Source organism: Tympanuchus pallidicinctus, unplaced genomic scaffold (assembly GCF_026119805.1).
Source record: "Tympanuchus pallidicinctus isolate F22 unplaced genomic scaffold, pur_lepc_1.0 scaffold16, whole genome shotgun sequence".
Lineage (NCBI taxonomy): Eukaryota > Metazoa > Chordata > Aves > Galliformes > Phasianidae > Tympanuchus > Tympanuchus pallidicinctus.
The window spans coordinates 3565486-3587631 of NW_026294679.1; the positions used below are offsets into that span (position 1 = coordinate 3565486).

Genomic DNA, 22146 nt, shown 5'->3' on the forward strand with positions numbered 1-22146 from the left:
AGAGTTTATTCAGAATGTGAATAATTCTTAAGATGCATGCATGCATGCATGGCCTGATTTTTGGGTGGTCCTGTGTGGAGTTGGACTCAATGATTCTTACAGGTCTCTTCCAACTGGAGGTATTCTGTAATTCTATGATTCCATCACTGCATGTTTATTAAATGTGCATGAGATTCATGCCAGTCTTTTTTCAGTGCTGAAGGTGCTGTTGAAGGTTGGGGTTTGGATGGAAATTACCTTTAGGCATGAACAGATGGCAAAGGGGGAAAAAACAGGGTATGCAAATTTACATTTATAAGATGTATAACTTTTTATAAAACACAGTCAGTCTGATTTTTCTTGAGGCAAAATTGTCAACATGATAAGAGATGCAGAATCCAAGTATTGCTTAGAACATGTACCTGATCAAATTTTAAATGTTTCATTTTGAATCCAGGAGATGAAGGGTAATAATGTATGACATGGAAGGAGAAATGCAGGGCAGTGGAGTGCACACAGAATGTCCCAGTGACCTACAATTCCCTGCCAAAGGCACAGGGGTAAAGGATGTGGATTTTATAATGTTCCTGGAGATGTTTTAAATACACGACGCAGAGGAGAAAAGACTACTGCAGCACAGAGCAACACTCTTCCCTCCTCACTCACAAAAGCAATAGGCAATAATTGAGCTGTGCATGTGGGGAGACTTATTTTCCTCATGAAAACAAATAATTTAAATAAGAGCCAGAACCAGCCAAATGTTGAGCCTCTTGGCTGCCAGCTCATGGATATACCACGGCTGTGAAGAGCCCTTGGTTGGTGCCACACTCTTGAGAGGAGGAGCAATGCAAATCGGCACACGTGAGCTCGTTGTGGTGCCAATTGGAACCCATCTCCGCTTTCTTCTCAATCCAACTCCTCGCTCGTATTCTTTTAGAGGATCACAGAGCACTGAGCTGAAAATTTCACCTGCTCTAGGAGCTAAAGGCGCATATTTCCAAAAGCAGCAGGCTTCAACCAGCTCCAAGCCTTCTCGTTGCATGCGGAGACACAAAAGCATTATGGTAATTCTGAGCGCTGAACCATTTAAAATCTATTCTAATTGATTCCTGGCTATTCGTGATTCCAGCATGCTGTTCAATGAGTGGTAGATAAAAGTAGCAGGAGGTAACATCTTCTGTACTGCTGCAGGGAGATCACGCCTAAAATACAGCGTTCAACTCTGGGCACCCCATTGCCAGAGAGATGCAGACAAATTGGAAGGAATTCATAGAAGAGCATTAAAAATGATTAAGGGTCTGAAGAGACTGAGTTATGAGCGAAGATTAAAGGAACTTAATATGAATCACTTGGCTAAACGATGACTAAGAGGGAAACGATACCCTTCAACAAGTACTTGGAGGGCATAAATATCACAAATAAAAAGGAATTATTTAGGGCGCTGAAGGACGTGCCACTTGGGATAAAAGGATGGTGTTAGGCAAAGGGAAACTGGCTCTGAACGTACATCGTTAAAGTCTAACAGACCATTTAAGGGAAATCCCGACACATTTGTCTAACTCTGCTGCAGTATTAATTTTTGCCTATAATAGTAAAAAATATCCCATTATCTTCAGTTGAAGATTGAGAGAGGACTCCTAAATGCAGTCCAGGGATGTATGGGAAACAGGCATCACTCCCAATGGCAAATTGGGAAAACAGCAAAGAAATGTTCAGAACTTGATATACCCTTTACCCAGCACCAAAGGATGTATAAGACATGAAACCAGTGATCTGAATTTTAAGAATGTGTCTGTTGCCAGGATACCATGGGGAAAATAAAAGTAATAACGCATTTCTTTACAACATACACATTCCATTAATTCTGGTGAGAGCTGTACCAATATTTTAATGGGAAAACAGTTCACAAGGAAGAATAAATCTTTCTCTAATTTTCTCCTAGAGCCATTGTGCGGCTGAAAGAAGTGCCAAAAGGGAAGAAATGCCATGGTGTGGCAGCCCTGACCCCGGCCTGTCTTAAAAAGCAACTGTGCATTGAACAGGATTGAATATCAGCATGAAATCAGACTTGGGCCATGCCTTGATCAGCAGAGCGGATCAGTGGCGCAGCGCTGTGATTCTTAAAACTGCTACCACGTATATCTACATACATCACCTTGTGGTTCTTTGGGCTTACTGCATGGAAACTGCCTGGCTGCAGCCAGAAGTCCCCAGCCAGGGGGCAATCCCAACCTGATAGCTCCTGCAGATCGGGGGCCTTTCAGTCTTTCTCATTGCAGACACCCAAGGTCAGGGGATGGGCTCTGAGCGCCTGATGGAGCTGTGGGCATCCCTGTGCATTGCAGGGGGTTGGACCAGATGGCCTTTAGAGGTCCCTTCCAACTCCAACCAAGCCTTGAGAAAGGCTTTGGAAACTGTGCCTGGGAGGTCATGGGAAAAGGGCTCCCCAGAGCAGCAGGAACAGGAAGCAAAAGCCTCTGGGGTGGTTATGGGCAATGAACTTCTCCATTCAGTGCATGAGGCACAGAGCAGAAACGTCAGCATTTCCACCTCTCTTTGCAAGGGTAACCTAAAGATGCTGACACTATAGTGCAGTCCATTTCCCCATATTAGCATCCCATCAAAACTGTGCTCTGAGGACACATTCCTACTAGTTTATCACATCACAGAGTTACATCTGGCTGTAAGTGTGCAGCTCTATGGGCAAACCCAGCCAGTGAGCCTCTCCTCCAGGCCTCTGCCCCCAGCATGGTCAGCAGCTTGAGATGACAAGGGTGAAGGACTGGCTTGCCTTTAAAAAATCACCTTTCATCTTCATACTTGTGCACTCCCAGATGTACTTTTCAATGGGAAAGAAGGCTGTCCCACCTTTTTCTGCTAGATAAACTTGCCCAGCACAAAGGAATATGTTCAAACTTGTTTGAGCAATGGGGTGATCCTCTGTGTTGCAGGGTGAGCTTGGAAAGCAGCAGAACATGAACAGAGGTGGAGGTCAGGAGGTTTTGTTTTGTGAAAACCAACCTTGATGGAGACAACGTTCCTATGATTTCTCTGTTGAAATCTGTATTGAAATTGAAGGGAGAATGTGGCATTGAGTGTCATGGTGAGTGGGCATGGTGGGGATGGGTTGGGGATGGGCTTGATGGTCTTAGGTGTCTTTTCCAACCTCTTTTGTGGTTCAGAAGAACTGTAGTGCTTCTATGATTCTACGATCTTGAATCACTAGAATCAAAGCCCAAACTTGACTGTATAAGTGATTTATTCTGATTGCTCCTTTTTTTCCCCGAGTATAATTGTCCACAATAACATAATTAGTTGCTGGAGAGTGACTCATGATGCCCACACATGTTGGATTTCCCTCTCCACCTCACCAGATAGCACTGAAAATACACAGTGAAGAGACAACCTTCGGGGACCATCTGGGACATTGTGGATGCTGCAAAGAAACATTGACTCCAGGTGTCTGTTGGTAGGGAACAGCGCTGCAGGGCATTCCCCAAGGAGCAAAGATTTTGTTTTCCTGGCGTTTCTTTGAAATTGTTTAAAATACATTAAAAGGAAGGAAGGGAGTATAATTATGTAGTGATATGACTGCACGTAATTGCAGTTCAGAGCATCTCACGAGGCCTAAAAAGGCCATGAAGGGCAGCATGTTTAACCCAGGGCAGGAACGTGGGGTGTGTGTGAATATTCCCAAAGTCACAGGTTTCCCTCAGTCAGCTGTTCTGCTCTGGGAGGATTTTGCAATGAAAAATCAGTGAGATTCCAACGTGACCCGAGCAGAGGTTCTCTAATCCATCCTGAGCTCACTCACACCACAGGGAAGAAATCTGTGGATGCGTGTTTTTAAGTCCAGCCCTTCATTACCTACATGTGGTCTCACAGGTGTATAATCAATCACCCATTGGAAATTCTTAACCTGCTTGGCTCCAAGTCCTTAGTTTGGAAGGCTCTGTTTTGTATTTTACTATTTCATCATTCGTGGTTTCTTTTACTATTAAATTTGTATTTTACTGTGGTTTCACTTCAAAGGATATTCCCACAAATGGATGTTTTAGATGCTTCCGAAAGGGAAAACCTTGTCCCAAAATGCAGTATCTTCACGTTTAGCTCATGCTTCATTACATCAACTTGTTGGCAGTAACACTGCTGAGCTTTAAGTGTGTGGATTGAAGCCCATCCGAGGCTTCATGCAGTGACTGGAGGGCAGCGTGGAGGGCTGCACACACTGGGATAAGAAGCAGCACGTTGTGACCCAGAAGGTACGTGCACAGGTTGTGTGGATGCGTTAATAAACGGCTGTGATTCACATAAACATGTATACATACACACGGCAGGGTACTAATGAACGTTGTACTTATTGAGTACTGGCTTCTTAGTCAGTATTTGTGAGCATTTCATTACAGAACTGACGATGGCGGTACCGCGAGGAGGGATGGGGACCCGACACGAGTCGCGTCCCTCCTCGGCTCTACCTCCCCCCTATTTCCCCCCCGCCATGCTCTGCGATGCTCTGCGACGCTCTGTTCGCTCGGGAGGGACGGAATTTCCTGCGGGATCCCTCGGGAAAAGCCCATCTCCATCGGAACGCTTCCTCCTCGGAGCGCGTATATGCGTGTGTATATTTGGAGGGGGGAGGCACTGCTGGGGACCTCCTCCCCCGCGGAGCAAAGCACGCCTCCTAATGGGCTGCGCAGCGCGGCCGAGGAGTGGCGCGGGGCCGCTCCCTCCCTCCCTCTTTTTCTTCCTCCTCCTCCCCCTCCCGCAGGGCAGAGGCGGCGGGTGCAGCGCGGATGGGCGGCCGGAGCGAGCTGCGGGCGCGCCTCCCGGCTGCAGGGAGAAGCAGGAGGTAAGAGATCACCGCCGGGTTTGGGGCTCCCTAGGTCGCCTCTCCTCAAGTTTGGGAGGCCAGCGGGGACTTTGCGGGAAGTTGGAAGCACGCACTCCCCGCATCGCGGAGCCCGGAGGGGGCGGCCACGGGGGTGCGATGCTGCTGCTGCCGTCGCCAGCCGGAGGAACCGCGGGTTCGGAGCGAAGCGTGCCGGTACCCCCGTAACCCTCGCCTTGGAAAGCGGGGTCTGGGAGCTCCCCTCACCGCGGGTGGGTGCTGGGAGAAGCCGGGGGGATGTGCCCACACGTGGGGCGCGGAGAATGGGGTTTGCCGAAGGGATGGTGATGGGGATAATGGGATTTGTTTTGGGGACAAAGATTCGCTGTCGGCTCCTCGCTGGCCGTGCCGATTAGGGGAAGCGCTGTGCCGGTTGCTGAGATTTGGGAGAGCGGCTGCATGAGGGTTGCATCCCATTCGGGCAGCGCGTCTCTGGAATGAAGCTGTGGATGGATGTTGCCATTCTCCGCTGCGTATTTTTAGGTGAAGAGGGGTATTTCTTAAACGCGAGCTGTTAGCTGGTAAAAATAGCTTCCTGCATGCATCTGCCGAGAGTGCTGTCAGGGTTTGGGGATGGGTTTTTATGGGTGAGAGGATCTTCAGCAGCAGTTCTCCACCTAAACTTCGTCGGTGTCATAAAGTGAGTTGTTGGGAGGTGGGTTGGTCGGTTGTGTTCGTTGTAACACTACTCTGCAGTGCCCTGGGATGATAGAGCAGGATGACAGAGTTCAGTTCTTAGATGGCACAACTCAACACTGACCAAACTTTCAGATATGGAAATATAAGTTTTTTAGTTTTTTTTTTTTTTTTTTTTCATTGTGTTCTATGGTTTTGGGCCCAAAGGTGTCTTCCTATTGATTTATTTGCATGTGACATAAGGAAAGTTTCGCTTCTTGAAAACTGTGAGCATCCAGAGAATCAGCGTGTGCCGTTTGTGTGTGGTGAGCAAGAAAAAGGCAGAGCGCTCAGCTGAGCACATTGCAGGTTAGAACTCCAAGTTTGCTGGAGCTGTTCTTGAAAAGTAAATATTTTTAAGGTCTTACTGAAAACTTTGTGCTCACAGGTGTAAAGAGGTGCCTAAATGAGCAGCATTGCACTTCAGGCTAACTGGGGAATGCCTGATCTCTGGCAAGAAGGGAAATTTCCATTAGTGAGATGTCACAGCATCTCTGTGAATCTGTGTGTACATTTATATCGATACTCATATAAATTGATACAAGTATTTCATGTATAGAGATGCATACACATGCATACACATATATATACTCGCACTTGAACAGTAAATACTGATGGCATAGGTGTCCTGGAGCTTCTCTTTGATAGCAATCAAAATGTTGTCCCACATCTCTTGACTTGAGAGCTCCTCTGCTGCTGATGCCACCCCACTGTGTTGGGCACTGAGTCAAAGTATTCATCTGGCTCTTCGTGTGCCACCAGGAACAAAATCAATTTGAATGCAGAAAGGATGAAACTACCTCTGTGGTGATTTAGTAGGGAAACTAATTTGTGGTTTTTTTCCCCTTTAAATGGCACTTAGATCCTGTGCCTCCAAGTGCAGCCAGCGTGCAGTTCTGAAATCAATAACAAAACAGTTTTATGGTTCAAATTTTGTAATAGGAAGACTAATCTCAAATTCAGAGTGCTTTATTTGAGGGTCTGGAATGGGAACATGATGAAACAGTGGAGATTTGCATGACAAAACACTTAATTCCACTAATGCAGTGGAAGACAGTAATGGATTTTATCTTTGCTAAACAAAAAGGAGTTATCTGGGAACTCCAAATGAGTAGGTTGGAGCAGGCTCTGGTGTTTGGATAATTTCGTGTGGCTGAAGTGGAAGGATAAAGTTATATAATCCACTCGCAGCATTAGCAAGGATGGGATTATGTGGGCATAATCAAAGAGAGGCAAATAAGATCCTGCTGATATTTTAAAGCTATTTTAAGCAACTCAGACATTGTGCTATTTGTACCTGGAGGCAGCGAGATTTGGGAGCTGTCGTCTTAAAGTATAGAGCATTGCTCTGTGGTTACTGGCTGGAATGGGTTGATTTGCTAGAAGCAGGCTGGTAACTGTCAAATTAATATAATCTGAGACACATGGCAGGTTTTTATGGTGGGAAAAATGGAAATAGCCAGAAAGTCATAGGCCCTCTGGACAAAGTAAATACGCCTGTGCCAGAAATGGTCACAAATTGGGATGAACAATTCTAATACTGATTGATAAATCATTATTCTTGTGATTTATTGTGATGCTGATGACCTCACAGTGCCTGCCAGCACTCCATAACAGTCTCAGACCTTGCTGAATTGTCATCGAGGGTGATTTTAGCTTTTGTGGGCTGGCAGCAGACATCTGTGGCAGGAGCTGCATGAGAACCAGGTGCTTCAATAGGCAGAGATGGCAGCCCAGGTGATTTCAGTGGGTGTTATTTTCAATAATGGAACATGTCCCAGCATTTTTGCCCAATTGTCATTTAGTTAGGTGGATGGCAGTGAGCTCCAACATTCATGGGGCGTTGTTGATTATGACAGTACATCCCCATCACCATGTAAGGGTTTCTTTTTTATTAAAGTCTATCTGCTGCCTGGATGGGGGATCCTTCTCATTATTAAAAAAATTCCATTGTTCAAAGATGCAGCATATTATTTGGGTTTATATATATATATATATATATATATATACGTATATTTGGGTTTATTACATGTTTACATGGGTTGATAGTGATAGAACAAGGGGGAATGGTTTAAACTGAGACAGGGGAGGTTTAGATTAGATATTAGGAGGAAGTTTTTCACACAGAAAAGGTGGTGAAGCATTGGACCAGGTTGCCCAAGGAGGTTATGGATGCCCCATCCCTGGAGGCATTCAAGGCCAGGCTGGATGTGGCTCTGAGCAGCCTGGTCCAGTGGTTGGCAATCCTGCACACAGCAGGGGGTTGGAACTGGATGAGCCTTTTCAACCCAGGCCGTTTTGTAATATTAAGAAGCTGTAACTCAACACTGTGTTACTTCTACATTTTGGGTTCTAAATGTTGTTCAGACACTTCCCATAGGGAGAGAGGCAGCAGCAAGCATTGCCCAAATGGCATACTGACTCAGGGAGCTGCAACATCCAGCTGTGTTGCTGTTTCAGTACCGATGCATCGCTCAGGCAAAGAGAGCCATGACTTAAATAGGTGCCAATATACTCCTTCTACCTCCTAGGTCTTAATTACACCTGCAGTTACTCTGTCCTTAAGGGCTATGTATCCTGCTACTAGAAACTGCAAGGAAATGTGCTGTTAAATCGCTCAGTGCTGCTCTGAAAATTCAGGTGATGTGAATTGCCCCATTTCCAACAGCTCAGAGTTTACAGGAGCCTCCCATGGCTTGAGCTGGGCTCTCTTCAGGCTCGGTCCTCCCCCACCTCACCCATTTTCCTCCTTACCTTGCATCCCCACCACACTTCTTGCCTGAAGAATGCAAACCACGGTGGGAAAAAATAAGGTACATTTCCAATAAAAGAACAAATTTTTCAGTGTTTTTCCCCCACAAATTAGTATTATTTATTTAAGCAATTAGCGAAGTGCAGCGTTGCTCTTTAACTGAAGAGCTGTGGTGCCAGATTGGAGTCTAAATACAGCTATTCACACGAGGGGACGGGATCTGTAAGCTCCCACAAGCTCTTACCTCAAAGCAGCCTGAATTACACTGATCTCTCCACTTTTACTGCCATCTCACTAAAGCTGCCTGGTTATGTGTAGCATTGTTGACCCGCTCCCTTAAAAATATGTTGGGCTGCCTGTGTGTATCTAGCAGAAAGCACGCTGTGTGCTCAGCCACACTGGCTGTTTGTCTGTACGACCTTTCCATTTGTGTTTCTGATCCGAAGGACGTGATTACGATTCTACCCCAGTTGCTTGGTTTGGTTTTTACATGCGAGGGAGAAGGGAAGGCTCGTGAGGAGCTGGAGAGCAGCAGACGTACTGCAATGGGAGCTCTGTAATCCTTTGATTACACAGCTGTGCCCGACATGCCACTAAACAGCACTTTAGGGGCAAGCAGTTAATGTAGCTTTGCTGTGCAGTATTTATTGATTTATGTTACACCTGGCTTCTAGCAGCTGTTGGATGTGGCTTGCAAACACACCTTAGAGGGGCATGGCATCCTTGTTAGAGAGGTAAACAGGTGAGGTGCTTTGTGCTTTGCAAGAAGAAACACTTGAAATGAAGTCTAGTTGGGTAGCAATGGGTGACTGTGTCCTCTTGTGGCTGCACACTGGAGTCACTGGTTGGACAACACCAGCCCATTGCCTCTTCCTGTTTCTGGACCCAGATGAGGATAGTAGTAGAGAAATGCCACAGGCCTTGGAATTTCATGCTAAGATGGAAGTGAAAGATTGAAAGATACAATTTCTAATATGGCACCCGCAATCTGATAGAACCTAGGGAGCCTACAAAAAGGAGGGGAATCAACTCTATGAAAGGGTAGATAACTGCAGGACAAGGGGAAATGGTTTGAAGTTGAGGGAGGGAAGATTTGTTTGCTTAATGAAGAGCTTCCTGAGGTTAAAAATGGATGGTTCTTGCACTGTTCCGTTCTGTCAGAGTGCACAATAAAAATAACCATTGACTAGACTGTGGGGATGGCTCAATGCACAGGGGAAGTACTGCAGACCTTGAAGACCTAAATGGCACAAAGTTATATTGATGAGAGGAGGCAGACTTGGAAGATGAGCATTACTGAGTTTTCTCAGACCAATCTGCCTCATGATTTCTACCACCTTCTCCACCTTCCTTGAGGGAAAGGGCCTGGTTGAATAATAGGAATCTAAACTGGATTTTGGTGAATGTGTTCAAGGCAGGAATGCAGCACCACTCTTTCAATTCTTTGAATGGGTAGATAATAGTAGGACAAGGGGAAATGGTTTAAGTTGAAGGAGGGAAGATTGAGGTTGGGTATCAGGGGGAAGCTCTTTCCTATGAGAGTGGTGAGGTGCTGGAACAGCTGCCCAGAGAGGCTGTGGATGCCCCGTCCATCCCTGGAGGTGTTCAAGGCCAGGTTGGATGGGGCACTGTGCAACCTGGTCTAGTATTAGACATGGAGGTTGGTGGCCCTGCATGTGGCAGGGGGTTGGAGCTTGATGATCCTTGAGGTCCCTTCCAACCCTGTCCATTCTGTGAGAATAAAGCACTGTGGCCCTTCCCTGGACTGAAACTTCTCTGCAGTGTCCTTCTGGCAGCCCCAATCCAAGTGCAGCTTTGGGCTTTCATTCCATCCTCTGGAAGCAATCTAAAATGCAGGAGTCAGTGTAGGTCCTGGGTTGTAGATCCTTAAGTTGTGCATTTGAGTGTTAACTGTGTGGTGCCTAAGCTAGGATGTAATGACCTGTGAATACCAGAAATTATTCTTTCAAAGAAGAAAGACTGGTATAGCCAGAAGGTCTGACTGTAAAGCAGGGAATGGGAGGAAACCGAGAGGGTTCATTTAATATTAGGAATATTTATCATATAATGTGATTGGTTTGCCTGCAAGGCCAGCTCTTCCCTAGGAAGCTTCATTCTTTGAAAACTCTTTAAAAAGTCTTAAAGCCAACACTTCTTTTGGAAGGCCCTCACATGGCTTACCTCAAACTCCTTTCCAACCTCTTGGACTTTGGTTACTTGTTAGATCAGAAATCTATCTTCCAACAGACATATAAAGATATAAAACAGATCATGCGATGCAGACATTGTTAATGTTAAATAAGTAGAACATCTAAAATTTCTGAGACTGTTAAGGAACATCTGTGAAGAACTGAGGTTTAGATCTGTTTTCACAGTGGGATGCCAAGGGTTGTGCTTTTCTTATCTCTGCAGTTGTGGTTAGCACGTTAGTAAACTGCTGCTGTGTAGAGTTGATCCTTTTGCCTTGATTGCTGAGACTTTAGAGAATTGCTTGGGGTCATTTCTGTAAAGCATTTTGGATGCTATTTTGTTGAAGTGGAAGAGGGGCAGGCTGCACGTGTACATCAGGCTTTGAGCTCATGCAGAGCTGATGGCAGGTCAGCTCCACAAAGCAGGATGGGTTCATGCTCTGCAGCTGTGCTTCAGGAACTCCTTGCTAGTTCACTGGCTCTCTGGAATCTTAACCACGACATTTGGATAGTAGTTTTGGATTTGTTGAAAATGCAGAGCTCAGATAAAGTGACTGAGTTTCTCGGGGTGAGAAGCTACCAAGAGCAATTGCTGCATGAGCTGTGGTTGTCTCCCTGTATAAAAGGACAAAAACTTGTTCTCGAGCACTTCAGCATTGACTATTACAGCTTCAGGCCTTGAGCAACTCGTTGGACCTATTCATAAGGAAAATAACTTAGATGAGAAAAGAAATCATAAATTATAGAGCTATGAAAACAGTATCTCAGGTTGAGGATTAACTTGCCTGAGGAAGAGATAAGAATAAATCAGAATGAAACCACTATTGCTCTTGACATTCAGTATTAGAATTACTTTGCAAAGCTATTTATGTCAGCTTTAAAACAGTTTGAACAAGAAATGAGATGTGAGAGGTGAGCAGAAGGGATCAGTGGATCCTAAACTCATTGCTCTCGTTACAAGAGGGAGGAAAAATTGATTTGTCTAACATCAGGCTATTTAAATACCGAAGCATCTAGCTCTTCAGAGGAGATACTTGGAACATTGCTAAGGAAAGCAGCCAAATTAAAAATATTCAGTGTAGTAAAAAGGAATGTGTATATATATTGGTATCCATGGAAATCCCACATGGGTTTCTCTTGCATTGGGGTTGGTCAGGAGCAGCTCAACTCTTGGTGTTCATTGAGGGGCATGGTAGTGATGAACTGATGTTTGGGCTTGATGGTCTTGGTGGTCTTTTCCAAACTTTATGGTTCTGTGTTGTAAGGTAAACCAGTATTTGGCTCTTCCAATCTGTGTGCAATGGAAATATTTTCCAGTTGTTTTGGAGAGGCTCAATATTGACTATGTGAATCAGGAGTGGATTGGAGCATTCTCTGGTGCCTTTAATGCTGCTAGACAGTGACAGCAAGGAATCTAAGTCTCCACTGCCTTTTTTATTTATTATTATTTTTCCTTTTTTATACAGGTTTCAGTAACTCTTTGGATAAGGTATCCTTCCTAGGTGGCTTCAAGTCATCTGCTGTTTATTTCTGCCTGCAGCTTCAAAAATAAAGAAATAAAAAAATAAAAATCAGTATTCTTGCTGCTTGAAATAACAGTTTGTATGCTGCAATAACTTGTTTTTGTTCTAATACAGTGGAATGCATAAAAAGCTTCTGCTGTGACTTAATAGCTTTGTCTTTAAATGGTAGCCATTAAGTGGGTGTAGTAATCTCTCCAGTTATGTAGGTTTTCATCTTGCTATACTGCTACGTTGGATAATAAATGACAGAAATACTGAAAAATGTACTTTGAAAATACATGTAACTATGTAAATACCAAAGCCATGTAAATGGCTTTTGTTGGCCTATTGTAATTCCTAGGTATTTTGCCAAGGCTTTTCAGTATTAGAAACTGAAGTGAAATTTTATGACAACTTGTGCATTAAACCCACTTGCTTGTCACTGAAACAAGACTCTCCCAACCATAATCCCTAAAAATGTTACATTGCAGTAGTTTAATAACTTTATTTGTGCATCTTGAAGGTAACAAATAATTCTGCAATAGTCAGTGTCATTAAGCTGCATTTACCAACAAATTGCAGGGTTTCAAATTAGGTAATATAAATGCTGTGCTCATTCCAGCACAGCAGTTCTCAGGATAAACTTCTGGCTTCATCAAAATCAATGAAAACTCTTCCTGCTGACTTAAGCATGCCAGGATTTAAAAAATAAAAATAAATTGAAATGAGATCTTAAAAAGTTTTCTCGATGAGTTGCTGAAGCTGGAGTCATGCAGCTGTGGATTTCTGTGCGCGTGTTCCTGAGTTCAGCTGGGAAGTCTGAAGGTGGAAGTGATGTCTGCTGGGGTTGAGAGCATGTGGAAGGGGATGATGCTTTCATCTGATAGCACCACTACTGCTCTGTTATTTCATAGAGCATAGGGAATGTCCTCAGCTGGGAGGCATCTGTAAGGGTCATTGTGTCCAACCACTGGCTCTAAACATGACCACCCAAAATCCAAACCCTGTGTCTGAGAACATTGTCCCAGTGTTCCCTGAGCTCTAGCAGCAAGGGGCTGTGCCCTCTGCCCTGTTCTGTGCCCACTGCTCTTGGACACAGCTTTTCCCCATCCCCCAGTTTTACTCTCTCCTGATACAGCTCCATGCCAGGGGTCCCTTTTTTAATGCACCTTGGAGTTGTGAAGGTTTCAGGGTTAAGGGAAGCTGAGTGGTGTTCAGGTGGACTTCCCTGCTATGGATATTTAGGTTCTAAAGGTGATGGCAACCCCCAGAATCCACTTCTTTATTTAGACATTTGCATTGCGAGGATGGGAGTTCAGCCTTTTGCATTGGGGCGGCGTTCAGGAACAGTCTTAGGGCCATTTTTAGTGTTGTCCTTTTGGCACCAAGGATTTTTTAGGCAACAATTGAATAGAAGGAAGGAATTAATTTGATTTAGTGATGTCAAACTGAGAACAGAGTTCCTCCTAGCACATCCATCGAAGAACGCTTAGTGGCTCTGGATTTAGCCTGCCATCCGCTTTACTTCACAGAGATAATTTTGCACTTCCTTTGCTGATAAATATTTAGACTCTGTTTATATTCCATCTGATTTTCTGCTAGATAGCGCTTACCGACTTTTTTTCTTCCTGTAAATACTTATTACTGTGGAGATTGGTATCACAAGATTTGAAAGTGTGCTGATGGCAGTTTTGTAATTGTAACCATAGCTGGCCACATCTTTGCTGATTATCCAAGAGAGGCTTATTATTTTCTAAAAGGAAACGATGTTTCTGGCTGCAGGAGTTGGAAGGGCAGCTCTAATTGCTTCGCTCGCAGTGCAGGTGTAGGTGCAGAGGGCATGAATGTATTAGATGGGACCATTGCTGAGGATTGAGAAGGGATGAAAAGAGCGAAGACTTCCAGGTTTGTTAAAGGTTCAGTTATCAGCATGTTGCTGAACCCAGCATTCTTTCTTTCAGTTTTAAAGTTAGCAATCTAAAATCTAACAATGTGGTGAAATCCAAGCTAATATTCAATAATTTGAGTGCCTGGAGGATTTCCTTCTCAAAACTGTGCGTGCAGCCTTTCCTTATGCCCTGGCTCTGCAATGTGCACTGAGGTAGCTTGGCTAAACCTCAGTGCTGTTTTGCTATGCTTTGCTGATTCCTTCTTGGAATCCTGTTGTGTGTTTTTTTTTTTTTTTTTTTTTTTGTTTTTTTTTTTCCCCAATGCAAATGTGACAACCCCACTTTAATTAGCTCACAGCAGTTGTCACCATCGCTGGGGATCACAGTAAATGACAGTCTTAGAAGTATCTATGTCAAAATAAATAAATAAAACATTTAAGAAGCTTCAGGGCTTTACTAGGAAGCAATAAACTTAACCAAAATGGTTAACAGCCTTGTGGTGACTTGCTGACTTATATTACAGCCTGTAGCCACCAGATGTCACTTAGTTTGCGCGCTGTGCTGGGGAGAAATATGTCCCTGTGTATAGAACATTACAAAAAGAAAAATAGCAGCTTGCTTTAAATGAATTAGTTCCTGTTTGTACTCATAATTGGCAAGTTGCCTTCCTTAATAAATATTTTCATCTTAAAATAGATTGTATGGTTCTGTTTCTCACAGGCAAGAAAGACATTGCATTTTTTATGAGCCTTAAATGTCAGCAGTGACACTTTGAATTCCAATCCTTAAAAGCATAATTAATAGGCTTACTGAATTTTCAGAAGGATGAATGTACATTTTATGGAAAGGGCATGTTCTTTTATTATGAACTACACAATCATTAAAGATGCTTAAGCAGGACTTTACATCAGTGGTCAATTTAAAAACAGGGAGATGAATCAAAAACTCAAGGAAGACTGAAAGCAACGTGGAAGGATGCAAAGATGGGAAGGGCCCCTTCCAAACTGGAGAACAGCATCCACTCATCCTCTGGTTTTAAAGTCTTTAAAGCAGAATGTAAATATGGATAGACATATTCTAAACTGTAGAAGAAGCGCTTGGTGCCCAATGTGAAACTGCTTCTTCCATCCCCAATGAGCATAACCTGTCTCCGTGAGTAGAGTAGGATGTGATGGCTGATTGGTTATTCTCACTGGTGGGCGAAGAGGCTTCATTTTTGCACACTAGAAAGTCTTTATCTATTGGGTGCTCCACTTGTGTTAGTGCCAGAAGGTGGAGAGTTCTGGGTCCTTGTGTCAAGCAGTGTTTCTTCCCTTCCATTACCGGTGATGCTAAATCTCTGCTGCATACTTGGTCTTTTTCCAAAGGCAGTACTGTGAGAAAGTAGAAACTGAATTTACTGGACTTGATGCAAATAGACTGAAAAGAGGATTTTTTTTTTTGGGGGGGGGGAGGGTGGTAGGGTTAGGGTTAGGTTTTTCTGATTTTGTTTCTTTGCTGTTGTTTTTAATGTTTTAAATGTTTCTACCATAGATTTCATTTTGGGTTGGTGTTGTAATTGTTTTGTGTATCTCGTGCAGATTGGAGGGCATAAACCCATTGTTTGATGCGAACAAGATTGTTTCTCTCCCATCTTTTCCTTTGAGGTTCTCATGAATAGCTGTTTTGAAAGACTACCTACCTTCATTTTTCATCCATGGTGAAAAATGTGCTCTAGTATGGCATCCAGTAACTTGAGGCAAGAGTATATGACACAGACCTTTTTTTTTTTTTTTTTTTTTTTTTAAGTGCTTGAGCAAAACCAGAGAACAGCAAATAATTTAAGAGAAACGGCGTTGACTAATAAATGGGGCAAACTGGTGTTTTAGCAGCTAATACGAAACTGATTATACTAATGAGGGCTCCAGTGTATTAACTGACTGCTATTTACGAGCCCAAGGGTTTCACTTCCTAGCTGCAGGGCTCGCCGCAGTAGCTCCGAAATGCCACCTGCGACCGCGACCGGGGCGAGGGGCGGCCCAGCGCGGGCAGGGCGGGCCGGGGGGGCGGCGCTCGGCTGTGCCCGGTGACCCCATGGAGCGCTCCGTGCTGCCGGAGGCGGTGCGTCCCGTCGGTCGCTTAATATGAACGATCTGCTTATTCTTTGAAGCTCGCAGCGAGATTGGTATTTGCCCAGTTTAGTGTGGCTGCTAGGGGGAATTAAGATTCAGTGCTGCTCTAGATGGTTTATTTAGAGTTTGGTTTGCCAGCGCTTGTACGGTGCTTATCTGATTTTTGGGTAGTGTCCCTCAATCCCCGAGTAATGGGTTTCTGGTTGGTAAGGATATCTAGGTTGTTCTTGGACTTCCACCATTTTACACCACATGGCAATATAGGTAACGTATATCAGTACTCAGTCATTTTGTCATCCACAAACCAGAGTACCTCTGCAGTGCATCTGGCATCTGCCACTGGGTGATGCTCCATGGAAAACAAACAAACAAAGAAAGTGTCCATACTATGAGGATCCGATCAAACCTCTGAGTATGTGTGAGTGCACTCTATCATCCTCCCAAGTCTGCTGCTTAGTCATAAGTGTTTGCAGCTAAGAATATTGTCTTTACGTTTTTAATTGTTCATGTCTGGAGAATGCATTTTGTCTTTTCCATATTGGTTTTGCTGGCGTAGCTTACCCCTGTACAAGCAGCCTCTTTGAGGAAAACACAGGGGTAACTTTCAAAGGAAGGAAAAACGTAGAATTGTATGGCTTTATTTTGATTAGCTTTTATTATCAAAGTTGAATTTATGATACTGAGTTATGCAATAAATAAACTGAGGAACATTATCAGCATGTAACTTATTTTTTTTCATGTAGTGAGGATAGCTGTGAAATTGTCTGAGTTTATGGATTATTCAGAACCTGTGGAGGCACTTAGTTTGAAAGTTTTAGATAGCGAAGGCATTTTCCAGGATTTAAACAAGTGAGAGAATTATAAATTAAATTGAATGGCCAATGACGAGGCTCTCGTTTCTCCTGTGCCACTAGGATGGTTTTCTAGCTTATTTCTCCACTGGTTAGGTGCTGTAGAAGCAGGAGGTGAGTGACTTTCACAGTAGGCGTCACTTTTGCACACTAGAAAGTTGTTATCCATTGTGTGTACCACTAGTGTTAGTGCCAGAAGGTGGAGAGTTCTCATGAGCAGAAGACCAAAGCAAAATGATTTAATAATAATAACTAACCAGTTTGGCTGACAGCCTCACTGCTTGGACTAGAGACCCCCACATGTGGGTGATGATGTTCTGGCTGCCCTGATGATGGAGGTGCTTGTAGACACAGAGGGATGACAGAGCCAGCTTTACACCTCTGTGCTGCAGGGCTGCTCCATCTGAGAGGGCTCTTGCTGGCTGCTGAGTCACTCCTGGGGCTGTGATGAGAGATGTGGCATTTAGCAGCACTTTATTGCATGTTGCTGACTTTGGGTGTGGGCGTGGAGTGATCTTTGCAGGAGACAATGATTGATATGACCTTCTGCAGCGCACGGCGTGTTTTGTTAACAGCTTTCTTGAGGGTGGAAAGCATTAAAGGAAACCAAGCGCAGACCAAGTTGTACAATGCCATATTTCTGAAACCATAAAACTCCTTCTGGTGCCCTTAATAAAGCTGGAGGTGTAATTCAATAGCATTATTTATAGAGCAGGTCAGCACGGAGCCCTTTTTTCACATTTCTCTGGTCTTGAGGCACTAAAACAAGGGCCATCCGTGGAGCTGCAGTTTGATGCATCAGCTATAGCTTGCGCTTCCACTGCCAAATGCACCATAACAGAAGCATATTTCCACACCGTCATCTGCCTAACACACACACATTTTATTTGTCCTTGCTTTGTAGCAATGAGTATCACTCTTGAGAAATGAACCCTGCTTTCCTAGAATGCTTGTGTTGTCATTTACTGACAGTATTTTAGGGATTTTTTTTTAAATGATGTCATTATTTATATCATGGTAGTGCTTGGAAGCCACCTCTTCTAGCCATAAGACACCCTTTTAAGCTTTTATTTCAGTGTAGACCTTTCTGCAGACATATATTAAGGAATTCACAGTTTATTTCACATTTAAAAAAAAAAAAAAAAAAAGAAATATCCCCTCCAAAAGCATCTGTATGCTCCTGGTGCCTGAGTCTCCTGGGTGTCTGAAGGCCTCGAAAACATTAACAACCTAAATTAAGTTATTGCATTAAGCTCTTAAAATCAAAGAATTGTGTCTTTAATTCGAGGTAAAGTAAACACTATTGGAAAAGGAGAAATCTAGCAGATGGAAATGCATTTCAACACTTCAGAGGTGCTTTTGCTGGAGCTTGTTTTGATTAGATACGTTAATTTGGCTAAAGTTGAAGTTTATAGGTCCGCACAAAACATTTCTCAAGGTGTTTTTTCTGTAGGTGCTTCTTGTTCTTTGTGGAGTTTTGTAACGCCTATACTCTAATGACAGAAAATTTGAGATAGAAACTAAGCTTTTTATGCTCTCATTACAGTCAGGCATCTGTTCTGGAGAAACTGGCCGCCAACTGTAGTTGCTAGAACTTCTCACTTTCCATTTTTCTGTGAATTGCTTCAGTAAACGATTCATTACAAGAAGAGGAACCTGTGTTCTGTAACTACTGTGGGTCTAGATTTCAGCTGCAGTTTCCCAAGGAAGATCTGTCCTCTGAGCTTCCCCCTGGTGCTCAAGTAGAGGTGCCTTAAGGGTGAGATTTTTCTCTTTCATGTTCTCAATGCAAAGGTTTTAAGAAAGGAGTTTTGAGCCCTTCGTATGTGACTTAATTACTTAACATCTCCATTGGGAAAAGATTCTCTTTGAGAGCTTGCCTTGGCTGACTTCTGAGCCACAGATAAAGACTGTCTGGATTGCTGTGCTAAATGCTGCCTTTATGTTAGAGAAAACTTTACAGAACAGGAAAGGTGGGGAGAATGCATGCCAAGTTTCTCTTGGTGCATTCATCCATAAACAGAGGTGGAGGTTGTTCTCTGTCTTTTTTTTTTTCTCAAATTTTTATTGTTTGTTCACAATCTGCAATCTGGCTAAGTGTGACATAAAGCACACAGAAACATTTGTGCTTATATTCTTTCCAAGAGGAAAATAAATACAGCAAAACCAAACATGGGCGAAATCTATAGGTGCACACGGCCAAGTCCAAGGAACCAGTGACCCTGTGGATGAGGAACAGATTTATGGTATTGTTGTTCTGGGTATTATGGTGTGTGCTTGCTGGGAACAGGTTGGTCCCATGCATGGCATAGCTTTATTTGTTGTTCCATTGCAAACTGGGATCTTTGTGCTGTTAAAAGATCACTGGGCTGGAGTTTTCTGAGCTATGGAAGCCGCATGAAGAGCAGTAAATTTGTGAGAGGCTGATGAAAGACTGTTTTCTTTGCAGTAGTAGTAAGTATCAGCAAATGAAGGTATTTGAATTTCCTCTTCAGATTGTGGTCTGAATGTTGTCCTTTAACTGTGGTTATCTGAAGAAATGAGAGGATGATAAGCATTAAAGCCATTATCAAATGGCATTAGGTTCCATATCTATCACGTGCTCTGCCTCTGAAGATACAGATTGCTATCAACAGATAACAGAGTGCAGTCATGCAGTCTTCATCAGAAAGATAGCATCTTGTAGGCTGGTTGGTAAAAATTAGTATCACTTTTGTGTAGTTAAAGCACGTGTGGTGTGGATGAAAGCATGGGCTTTAGTGAAGTGCTTAGGAGGATCAGTAGAAGGCCTTGGAAGTAAATGGTGTTTGACATATGCAAGGATAAACATTTTCTAAGATGCTGAAAGCTATGAATTTCAGCAAAAAAAAACCTATTTCCTATTTAGCTGTAGATGCAAGTTACCTGGAGGGATTTTAGGTAGAATCACAGAATCACCAAGGTTGGAAAAGACCTACGAGATCATGCAGTCCGACTGTCCATGTTATGGCGATAACTAATTAGCAAGTACTGGATAATACTTGGACTTTCTCAGGCTCTGAACTGTCCTTACTTTGGAGCAAACATGTACTTTCGTGATACATTAGCTGGCTGAGACTTATCTGCTGTATCATCACTTAAAGAATGCAAGTTATTGAGCGTTTACAGAAGTTACTGCTGCTCTTGGAACGCTTATTTCTTTTCTTTATGTATTGAGACAAAGCCACAGTTGTGATCTGATATCAATGAGTAGTTTCTGTTGACTAATTTTTGTTTGAATTTACAAGAAACTGTAATGACAGACTCCAATACTCAGTTTGTCTCTTCAGGATGCAGCTGTGTATGTTTCCTTTCACGCGCTCAGCACTAGATGAGAGATGAAATGCCCTATTCATGAAGAAGTACTTACACGGTACTTATGTACAAATGAGATATGTTTTTCCATCCGTTTTAATGCATGTCTCATGGAGAAGGTACCATACATGAGTCACTACGGCAAATTTCAGATGACAGGGTTAAGATAACATAAGTTCATGGAGAAAATTCAGTTTGGAGGTGGAGGAAAATCCCTTTTCCAGTCAGAAAATCAGTGAGCAACTGCTAGCATATACTCTAAAGTTGTCAGAGCAATATTGTGTTTAACTATTGCATCATAGAATGGCCTGGATTGAAAAGGACCACTATGATCATGTAGTTTCAAACCCCTGCAGTGTGCAGGGTTGCCAGCCAGCAGACCAGGCTGCCCAGAGCCACATCCAGCCTGGCCTTGAATGCCTCCAGGGATGGGGCATCCACAGCCTCCTTGGGCAGCCTGTTCCAGTGCATCAACAAATCCCCTTCAGAAAGGCTGCCTATTTATTGAAGCGTGAAGGTGTATCAAATGGATTCTAGTAGATGCCTTTTTGTAGTACTATTGTAAGCAGATAAATTTCACCATAAGATGAACGGGTACTGAAGGCATCATATTATGCATATTCTATTTATTCCATATAATGTTATTCATCCCTCAAAAGCATCCTTAAATAAGCAGCTGATTTCTCACAGCCCACAAGTTTTAGCCATTTCTACTGCCTACCGTTTGCAAAGTGACAGAAAGTATTAGATTTCAGATGGTGGAAAGAATATGTTTCTCACTTTAAATCAACTTGAGGTAGCAGCTGCTACAATCAAGTAAAATCAAATGTGTAAAAAGAACAAGATGGTAATCAGAGTAACATAACTGTGAATGTCAGAGTAACATAACTGAGAGTGCCCACTGTTTTGCAGCATGCTGAGGCTAAAAATGCTTGGCAAGACCACTGGAAATACTCTGGGAACATTTATCTCCCACGTGTTGGTTCTGGACCCGTAATCAATGCAGGAGACAAAGACCCATGCTGAAAATAACTCTTCAGCACTGAAAGATCTCTTCCTGCAAATTCAGCTGTGTTATACTCTATCTGCATCTCTTTCTTGAATAAGAGTCATCAAAATGTGAAGATTTATTTCTCTTCATCCTGGTGAAGCTTTGGTGTGCATCTCACCTTAGGGGTGTGAACCGTGTTAGCCTAAATCTGAGACAGCCACTCGACTTTCATGTTGCAACTAATGCTAGGAAAGAGGCTTTGCAAGGATTTGGCTTTGCTTTTGGCTGCTCCCAACAGGTCCAGTGTGATTGGATTGTGTGTAGGTTTGTGGCATTTACTTTCCTGATGAATTTAATCTCTTGATTTTTGGTTCTCTGAAGTGGATCTTTAGGTGTGAGTGCATCCTTAGGCTGGATGTGGCTCTGGGCAGCCTGGTCTGGTGGTTGGCGACCCTGCCTGTGGCAGAGAGGTTGAAACTAGATGATCATTATGATAGTTTCCAACTCAGGCCATTCTATGATTCCATGACTTTCAGCTCAAAAACAAATTTGTCAATGTTTTTGAGGAAAACTAAAGTATGGAATTGCCAGATGGATACTCGGTTTGGCTTGCCACCCAGTGTAAATTTATAAAGCTGCTAGGTTAAAATTAGATGGGTTGAACACACCCAGGAAACGTTTATTTTTTTTGAATGAGTTCTGGATTGTGCAGGCAGATACAAGCAGCGTTGCTTCTGTAGGTTAACGCTCTAATAATGTACATTTCAGAGATGTTATTTTTACTAAAGCTTGGAGAACGGACTTTTACTTGCTTCTCTGCATTAATCATGCTCTTGTTTATACAGTTTGGTAAATGGCGTGAGACTGCTGCACTGTAATCTAAATTTATGTATCTCTGATGTTAGGGTGTCTGTATTTAACACATTAGGTCTTGGAAGGAAGTAGAATGCTTGAATATTAGGAAGACTTTATTCTCTGAAAGAGTG

At 43.2% G+C, this 22146-nt stretch overlaps 1 protein-coding gene across 2 annotated transcripts in view; it reads left to right on the forward strand.

Moving 5' to 3' along the window:
- The first annotated feature begins 4721 nt into the window (after positions 1 to 4721).
- Positions 4722 to 22146, forward strand: part of CHST15 (carbohydrate sulfotransferase 15) — a 44825-nt gene continuing 27400 nt past the window's right edge. The window contains exon 1 of one of the 2 annotated variants that reach the window (XM_052676852.1): positions 4722 to 4828. The gene's annotated coding sequence lies outside the window, so the exon portion shown is untranslated. The remainder of the gene's footprint in view (positions 4829 to 22146) is intronic. The other variant, XM_052676853.1, reaches the window with a different exon arrangement.